The sequence below is a fragment of the Pristis pectinata genome, chromosome 2 (assembly GCF_009764475.1).
Source record: "Pristis pectinata isolate sPriPec2 chromosome 2, sPriPec2.1.pri, whole genome shotgun sequence".
Taxonomy (NCBI): Eukaryota; Metazoa; Chordata; class Chondrichthyes; order Rhinopristiformes; family Pristidae; genus Pristis; species Pristis pectinata.
Window position 1 is genome coordinate 92,076,488 of NC_067406.1, and position 9,264 is coordinate 92,085,751.

The following is a 9,264-nucleotide window of genomic DNA, read 5'->3' on the forward strand; positions in this document are numbered from 1 at the left end:
CCTAAGACTATCTAGCCCCTTCCTCTCACATATCCCTCTCTTTTAAATTCCTCCATATGCTTATCTCGTAATCTCTTGAATTTGACCAATGTACCTACCTCCACCACTGCCCCAAGTAGCACATTCCATGCCCCAACTACTCTCTGGGTAAAAAACCTCCCTCTGATATCTCCCTTGAACTTCCCACCCATTACTTTAAAGCCATGCCCTCTTGTATTGAGCATTGGTGCTCTGGGAAAGAGGTGCTGGCTGTCCACTCTATCTACTCCTCTTAATATTTTGTACACCTCTATCATGTCTCCTCTCATCCTCCTTCTCTCCAATGAGTAAAGCCCTAGCTCCCTTAGTCTTTCCTCATAATCCATACTCTCCAAACCAGGCAGCATCCTGGTAAATCTTCTCTGCACCCTTTCCAATACTTCCACATCCTTCCTATAATGAGGTGGCCAGAACTGGAGACAGTACTCTAAGTGTAGTCTAACCAGAGTTTTGTAGAGCTGCATCATTACCTCGCGGCTCTTAAACTCGATCCCTCGACTTATGAATGCTAACATCCCATAAGCTTTCTTAATTACCCTATCCACCTGTGAGGCAACTTTCAGGGATCTGTGGATCTGGACCCCCAGGTCTCTCTGCTCCTCCACACTACCCAGAATCCTGCCATTAACCTTGTACTCCACCTTGGAGTTTGTCCTTCCAAAGTGTACCACCTCACACTTCTCCGGATTGAACTCCATCTGCCACTTCTCAGCCCAGCTCTACATCCTATCAATATCCCTCTGCAAGCTTCAATAGCCCTCCACACTATCCACAACACCACCAATCTTTGTGTCATCTGCAAACTTGCCAGCCCACCCTTCTACCCCCTCATCCAAGTCATTAATAAAAATCACGAAAAGTAGAGGTCCCAGAACTGATCCTTGTGGGACACTTCTAGTCACAGCCCTCCAATCTGAATGCACTCCCTCCACCACAACCCTCTGCTTTCTACAGGCAAGCCAATTCAGAATCCACACGGCCAAGCTTCCCTGGATACCATGCCCTCTGACCTTCTGGAGAAGCCTACCATGTGGAACCTTGTCAAATGCCTTACTAAAATCTATGTAGACCACATCTGCTACCCTTATCAATCTGTTTGGTCACCTCTTCAAAGAACACTATCAGGCTTGTGAGACATGATCTGCCCTTCACAAAGCCTTGCTGGCTGTCCCTGATCAGACCATGATTCTCCAAATGCCCATAGATCCTATCTCTAAGAATCCTTTCCAACAGCTTGCCCACCACGGACGTAAGCTCACTGGTCTATAATTCTCTGGACTATCCCTACTACCTTTTTTGAATAAGGGGACAACATTTGCCACCCTCCAATCCTCTGGTATTGGTATTGGTTTATTATTGTCACTTGTACCAAGGTACAGTGAAAAGCTTGTCTTACAAACTGATCGTACAGGTCAATTCATTACACAGTACAGTTACATTGAGTTAGTACAGAGTGCATTGATGTAGTACAGGTAAAAAATAATACAGTATAGAGTAAAGTGTCACAGCTACAGAGAAAGTGCAGTGCAATAAGGTGCAAGGTCACAACAAGGTAGATCGTGAGGTCATAGTCCGTCTCATTGTATAAGGGAACCGTTCAATAGTCTTATCACAGTGGGGTAGAAGCTGTCCTTAAGTCTGGTGGTACGTGCCCTCAGGCTCCTGTATCTTCTACCCGATGGACGAGGAGAGAAGAGAGGCTGGTGTCCGTGATGTGCTGGGCCGTGTCCACAACTCTGCAGCTTCTTGCGGTCTTGGACAAAGCAGTACCATTCCCGTGGACAACAAGGACTCAAAGATCCTAGCCAAAGGCTCAGCAATCTCCTCCCTTGCCTCACGGAGCAGCCTGGGGAATATTCCATCAGGGCCCAGAGACTTCTCTGCCCTAATATTTTCTAACAGCTCCAACACATCCTCTCTCTTGATATCAACATGCTCTAGAACATTACCCTTACCAACACTGTCCTCAGCGTCATCAAGGCCCCTCTCCTTGGTGAATACTGAAGAGAAGTATTCATTGAGAACCTCTCCCACTTCCACAGCTTCCAGGCACATCTTCCCACCTTTATCCTGAATCAGTCCTACCTTTACTCTCATCATCCTTCTGCTCTTCACATAAGTGAAAAATGCCTTGGGGTTTTCCTTAACCTGACTCGCCAAGGCCTTTTCATGTCCCCTTCTTGCTCTCCTCAGCCCCTTCTTAAGTTCCTTCCTTGCTACCCTATATTCCTCAAGAGAGCTATCTGATCCTTGCTGCCTAAGCCTTATGTATGCTGCCTTCTTCCTCCTAATTAGATGTTCCACCTCTCTTGTCACCCATGGTTCCTTCACCCTGCCATTCTTCCCTTGCCTCACTGGGACAAACTTATCCCTAACATCCTGCAAGAGATCCCTGAACAATGACCACATCTCCACAGTACATTTCCCTTCAAAACTGTCATCCCAATTCACACTCGCAAGTTCTAGCCTTATAGCTTCATACTATGCCCTTCCCCGATTAAATATCTTCCTGTCCTCTTTGCTCCTATCTTTGTCCATGACAATGCTAAAGGTTAGGGAGCGGTGGTCACTGTCCCCCAAATGCTCACCCACCGAGAGATCTCTCACCTGACCCTGTTCATTACCTAATAATAGATCTAATATTGCATTCCCCCTAGCCGGCCTGTCAACATACTGTGACAGGAATCCATCCTGAACACACTTAACAAACTCTTCCCCGTCTAAATCTTTGGTACTAAGCAGGTGCCAATCAATATTTGGGAAGTTGAAGTCTCCCATAATAACAACCCTCTTATTTTTGCACCCCTCCAAAATCTGCCTCCCAATCTGCTCCTCAGTATCCTTGCTGCTACCAGGGGGCCTAATAGAATACTCCTAGTACAGTAACTGCTCCTTTCTTGTTCCTAACTTGCACCCATACTGACTCTAGCGAGGATCCTGCTACATTATCCACCCTTTTTCTGCAGCTGTAATAGTATCCCTGACCAGTAACGCCACCCCTCATCCTCTTCTTCCCCCCCCGCCCCATCCCTTTTAAAACACTGAAATCTGGGAATATTCAGTATCCATTCCTGCCCTGGTGACAGCCAAGTCTCTGCAAGAAGGACAATATCATAGTTCCATGTATTTATCCAAGCTCTCAGTTCATCACCCTTATTCCTGATGCTTCTTGCATTTAAGTAAATGCACCTTAGCCCATCCACCCTATTACTTTTATACCCTATGCTTCTCCTTCCTCAAAGCCTCTCTATATGTTAGATCTGGCTTTACTCCATGCACTTCTTTCACTGATCTACCCCTCCGGTTCTCATCCTCCTTGCAAATTAGTTTAAACCCTCCCGAACCACAATCGTAAACCTGCCTGCAAGGATATTGGCCCCCCTTGAGTTCAGGTCTAACCCATCCAATCCTTACAGGTCCCACCTTCCCCAGAAGAGATCCCAATGATCCAAAAATCTAAAACCTTGCTCCCTGGACCAACTCCTCCGCCAAGCATTCATCCGCCATCTCCTCCTATTCTTCCCTTCACTATCACGTGGCACTGGCAGCAATCCTGAGATTCCTACCTTTGGGGTCCTGTTCTTCAGCCTTCTGCCTAGCTCCCTAAACTCACTTTTCAGGACCTCAACCCTCTTTTACCTATGTCGTTGGTACCAACATGAACCACGACTTCTGGCTGCTTTCCCTCCCGCACAAGAATGCTGTGGACCTGACCAGAGACATCCTGGACCCTGGCACGTGGGAGGCAACATAACATCCAGGATTCTTGCTCATGTCCACAGAACCTCCTGTCTGTTCCTCTGACTATTGAGTCCTCTATCACTATTGCCCTCCTCTTCTCCTCCCTTCCCTTCTGAGCAGCAGGACCAGTCCCAGTGCCAGAGACTTGGCTATTGCTGCTTGATCCCTGTAGGTCATTCCCCTCAACAGCATCCAAAGCGGAATACCTGTTTTTGAGGGGAACAGCCTCCGGGGTCCTCTGCACTGTCTGCCTGTTCCCTTTCTCTTTCTGTCCCCTGACAGTCACTCATCTATCTGCCTCCTGGACCCTAGAAGTACCTGCTCTAAGTGGGGTGACTGCCTCCCGATGCACAGCATCTACATAACTCTCTTCCTCCCTGATGCTTCTCAGTGTTTGAAGCTGCGACTCCAGATCATCAATTCTGAGCCGAAGTTCCTCCAGCCTCAAGCACTTACTGTAGATGTGGTCACCGTGCACCACAGCAGGGTCCACTAGCTCCCACATCATGCAGCTGTAGCACATCGCCTTGCCCTCCTTCTGAACTATTCTTTTCTTACCTAGCTGTAGTCTACTTAAAAGTTATAACAATACCTTACCTTTACTTACCAGCTACTCACCAGTGTTGTTGCAGATGGCCTCTGCCTCTTGATGCCGAAGTCTGTTGTGCCAAAGCCACTTGCTCTGGCTCTGTCCACTCCGACAATGGCCGCTCCGCTTGACACGACCTCCTTTTTATTGGCCCTTCTTAATTCTTCAAGAAGAAAAAAGCCCGCGAAAAGACACAAAACACACGAGCTTTTTAAATCTGGTAGAAGGTTGTTTCTCGGACTGGAGGCCCATGACTAGTGGTGTACCTCAGGGTTCAGTGCTGGGCACCTTGTTGTTTGTCATCTATATCAACGATTTGGATACGAATGTACAAGGCCTAGTTAGTAAGTTTGCAGATGACTTGCAGATGACACTAAAATAGGTGGTGCAGTGGACAATGAAGAAGGTTATTAAAAATTACAGGGGGATCTTGATCAGCTGAGTAATTGGGCTGAGGATTGGCAAATGGAGTTAAACTCAGATAAGTGCAAGGTGTTGCATTTTGGAAAGTCAAATCAAGGTAGAATTCTTACAGTGAAGAGTAGGGCCCTGGGGAGTGTTGTAGAACAGAGGGACCTTGGAGTTTAGGTACACAGTTCCCTGAAAGTGGAGTCACAGGTAGCCAGGGTGGTGAGGCAGCTTTTGGGATGCTGGCCTTCATTAGTCAGGGCATTGAGTATAGAAGTTGGGAGATCATGGTGCGGTTGTACAGAATGCTGGTGAGGCTGCACTTGGAGTAAAGTGTTCAGTTTTGATCACCTTGCTTTAGGAAAGATGTTATTAAACTGGAAAGAGTGCGGAAAAGATTTACAAGGATATTGCCAGGACTTGAGAGACTGATTTATAGGGAGAGGTTGGACAGGCTAGGACTTTTTTCCTTTGAACATAGGAAACTGAGAGGTGATCTTATAAAGGTGCATAAAATCATGCGGAACATAGATCAGGCGAATGCACTCAGTCTTTTTCCCAGAGTTGGGATATCAAGAACTAGAAGGCATAGGTTTAAGGTGAGAAGGGAATGATTTAATCGGTACTTGAAGGGCAACTTTTTTTTTACACAGAAGGTGGTATGTATGTGGAATGAGCTGCCGGAGTAAGTGCTTGAGGCAGGTTCAACAACTTTTAAAAGACATTTGGACAGGTATATGGATAGGAAAGGTTTAGAAGATTATGGGCCAAACACTGGCAAATGGGACTAGCTTGGATGAGCATCTTGGTTGGCATGGATCAGTTGGGCTGAAGGGCCTGTTTCTGTACTATATGACTCTAAAAGGCAATCTATACCTTCAAATACATACCCAAAGGTATATACTACACTTTATACCTTGCATATACAGGAATTTCACTGTAGAAAACTCTGGATGGACTACTCCTGGAACCCACACTGCAAGGAGAGATTGGACTTATACAGCATGGATTTACAAGATGATTCTTGAACACTAAGGTTTAAATTATGATTAGAGAAACAAGAGTTATATTCCCAGGAATCTAAATAGTTAAGCAGTATGTTGAATTAAGCTTTTAAGGGAACTGATACCGTAGATGGAGAGAAGCCATTTTTATTGCTTGGGAGTCTTAGACTTGGGTCTAAGACTTTGAATGAGAACCAGGCCTTTCATGCTTGGAGAAGTATTCCAGAGTTCTGTGAACTCTCAGAAAAATACTGACACATTAATCTCACAATCACAAACAAAAGTGCAAAATCAGTACAAGCCAGCTATTATGAAAACAAGTAATCCAGACCATAATTTTGATGCAGAAAAGATGAAATACTGGACGAACCGAAAGATGTTACTAATCTAATAAGTGAAATTAATTGCTAAATATTATATAATTCTGTCCAGGTAGAATCACTTGCCAAGCTGGCCAATCTCAAAATGAAAAAGTGGATAAGACAATCAAATTAGCAAACATGCAATGACTGAATTCCAGGTGTGGAAAATCACACAGGGTGTGCCAATGCTGAAGGAGCAATGGAAAATTATTTGTAAATTGAGACAATCCAGAACAGAAGAATGGTATCACAGAGGAACTCAGTGCTCCTCAAAAGTGACAACAAAGATAACTGCTGGCAACATAAAAAATATTTTACATCTGTTTAGAGGGTAAAAGGTAAAAACAAAATTGGTTTCTGCTGCAGGATTAACTTCCCAGGAATGTTGGCATGGAAAACTCTTTACTTGACCCTAAGATAAAGGAAGATCAATGTCCAACAGCTCCCATGGACTAGACCATATGTGCATACTGACACAGTTGCAGGCACGCGAAAAACATGGATGAGATCATTTGGATGATAAACCACTTAATTTGCCACAGTAAAAGAAAGGGACAACATCTTAATTACTCTAAAGAAGGCAAGAATCCTTAAAGTGAAGCAGATAAAAAAGGGCCTTTGAGGTCAACTCTGTATATCTGTGGTGCCAGAAGGGACTTTGTGGGAGTCAATGAACTAAACACAGCAAATACAAAGATTCATAACATGCAATGATAATGAAACTATGATGATCACTATTTCCTAACATGTGACAATTCACAAATAATCTGGACACCTGATACTTTATTAAAATATTTCTAACAACAATGTTAGATTTCTTAGTATATCAAGTAATAAATTAGACCAATGATCAGGGGTTGTCTTTTTCGTCCTCAGACCTCATGTTCCGAAGGCACGTAGGCCATAAGGCAAATCTCTCACTTAAATGCTCTATATGTGTGATTTAGATGTTGATGGCTGGGCCAGCATTTATTTTCCATTCTTAATTATCCTTTGAACTGAGTGACTTGTTGGACCATTCATAAGGGCAATTAAGAGGCAGCCATACTGGTAATTCTGCAGTTACATTTAGAACAGACCAGGATGGCAGACTTTCTTGTTTGGAGGATATTGGTGAACCAGATGGACTTTCACAATGACCCAGTTGTTTTACGTTACCATTAATGATTACTAGCTTTTTATTCCAACCTTATTTAACTCCACATCTGATATGAGCAGAGAACATAGAACAGTACAGCACAGTTACAGGCCCTTTGGCCCGCCATACCGGCATCGACCATGACGTCAATCTAAATTAATCCCATCAGCCTGCACATGGTCCATATCCTTCTACCCCTTGCCGGATCACATGTCTGTCTAAATGCCTCATAGACGTCATGTTGTATCTGCTTCTAGCACCTCTCCTGGCAGTGAGTTCCAAGGCACATACCACTCTCTGTGTAAAAAAAAACTTGCCTTGTTCATCTCCTTCAAAGTTCCTCCTTCTTGCCTTAAACCTATGCCCTCTAGTATTTGATCTTCCCACTCTGGGGAGAAAAGATTTTGGCTATCCACCCTATCTACACCTCTCGTATCTTTATATACTTCCATCAGGTTTCCCCTTAGCCTCTGAAGCTCCAGGTAAAACCATCTAAGTTTTTCTAATCTCTTTTTATAGACAGTACACTCCAATCCAGGCAACATCTGGTAAACCTCTTCTGCACCCTCTCCAAAGCCTAGACATTCTTCCTATAGTGTGTCAACAAGAACTGTGAACAATACTCCAAATGTGGCCTAATTAAAGCTTTAGTAGACAACTGCAACATCACTTCCTGATTTTATACTCAATGCCCCAACCGCCTTCTTTACTACCCTATTTACTTATACCACTTACTGTGAGCTATGGACTTGTACCCCAAAATCAATGCTCCCAAGGGTCCTGCCATTTACTGTATACATTCCTCTTGCATTTGACCTCCTAAAATTGCAACATCTCACACTTGTCCAGATTAAACTCCATCTGCCATTTCTCTACCCAATTTTCAACTGATCTATGTCTGGCTGTGTCATTTGACAACCTTTCTCACTATCCACAACTCCACCAATTTTCATGTCATCTGCAAACTTGCTGATCAAACCACCTACATTTTCATTGATATACATCACAAACAGAGGTCCCAGCACTGATCCTTGCAGAACACCACTGGTCACAGATCTCCAATCAGAGAAACATCCTCCACTGCTACCCTCTGTCTTCTATAATAAAGCCAATTTTGTATCCAACTTAGCAACTCACTATGGATCTCATGTGACTTAATCTTCTGGACTATCCTCTCCTTAGTTATCCTCTTTTTCTTAATACAAAATATCTTGACCCTGCTCGCCAAGGACATTTCATGGCCCCTTCTGGCCTTGCTAATCTCCAGCTTGAGCACTTCCCTGCTATTTTTATATTCCACAAGGGCCCAGTCTGATCTTAGCTTCCTAAACCTTACATATGCTTCCTTTTCCTTCCTGACTAAGCTGAGGACCTCTCAAGTCATCCAAGGTTCCCTTACCTTATCATCCTTGTCCTTACTCCATACTCGCCGATCCTATACTCTAATCAGCTGATTTTCAAACAACTCCCACATGTCAGACGTGGACTTGTCCAACAGCAGCTGCTCCCAATCAACGCCCCTTAGCTCCTGTCTTATCCTGTCGTAATTTGCCCTCTCCCAATTTAGTATCTTCCCGCAAGATCCAATTATATCCTTACACATAACTATCTTAAAACATAATGTTGTGCCTTTGTTCAAGTAAGGAAATAGGGATGATCCAGGTAATTATAGGCTAGTGAACCTCGTATCAGTGGTAGGGAAGCTATTGGAGAGGATACTGAGGCATAGGATTATGTGCATTTGGAAAGGCATGGCCTGCTTAGGGACAGTCAGTATGGCTTTGTACAGGGCAGGTTATGCCTTACAAACTTGACTGAGTTTTTTGAGTAGGTGACAAAGGCAGTAGACATTATCTACATGGACTTTAGTAAGGCATTTGATAAGGTCCCTCATGGTAGGTTGATTCAGAAGGTAAAGGTGCACAGGATCCAGGGTGAATTGAAAGTTTGGATTTGGAACTGGCTTGCTTGTGGAAGACAGAG